Source organism: Mycteria americana, unplaced genomic scaffold, assembly GCF_035582795.1.
Source record: "Mycteria americana isolate JAX WOST 10 ecotype Jacksonville Zoo and Gardens unplaced genomic scaffold, USCA_MyAme_1.0 Scaffold_53, whole genome shotgun sequence".
Lineage (NCBI taxonomy): Eukaryota > Metazoa > Chordata > Aves > Ciconiiformes > Ciconiidae > Mycteria > Mycteria americana.
Window position 1 is genome coordinate 385,624 of NW_027445639.1, and position 893 is coordinate 386,516.

Genomic DNA, 893 nt, shown 5'->3' on the forward strand with positions numbered 1-893 from the left:
ACCCTCAGTGGACATCTCTCCCATTAATTTGTCCCATCACTTTTGAGGCCATGCAAATCTCTAGGCTACACAGCAGGTTGTGATAAGGAGCTCCACAGCGAACCTACACCTGTTTCCAGCTATCAGCTATACAAGCTGTGGCAAAAAATCCATTTTGCAGGATATTACTGGGTTAATTAAGGCAAATAGCCTAAGGTGATGCATTTAAGGAGAGTAAGTTTCTTCTATTAAACAGTAGTAGAATTATTCAGCCCTGAACTCTACGGCAGAGTGGTCCTGGGGCTGCCTCCTCTCCAAGAGGCGGCACGTGGGCTGAGTCAGCTCAGGACCCAGGATGGCAAAAGGAGCTGAGAAATGTGCAGAGGCCCCATCTAGAGGGAACAGATGCTCCACTGCCAGCTCCCCGGACCATGGACAGATAGACTAGAAATAAGGCATGACAACGTACATTATGGGCTCTCAACTCTAGCGTGGAACCCACAGCACAGCTCTCCATGGAGAGCTGGAGAATTGGAGGGAGGGAAAGCACAGCATGTGAGTGAATTGAGTGTACATATCAGTGAGAAACGAAACCACTCTAACCTGAGGGTGTACATAGTCCAGACACCCCCAGAAAAACTAGACAGGCTGAGGCATTAAGAGCAAACACAGATAATGTATCCAACTCCAGTAACACCTAATACCACCCTGATATAATCCCTACACGGAAATATGCTCTCCATGCAAAATTCAAGTTTGAAAACTTGCAACTCTAATAACACCCTGCGAATCTGCTAAGAAAAAAATGTTCTTCATGCATAAGAAAACAGACTAGAAGGAGAATAAAGATACCATTCTCACCACACCTCATACACCACAAAAGACATACTTCTATTTAAAGCCATATGAGGAAA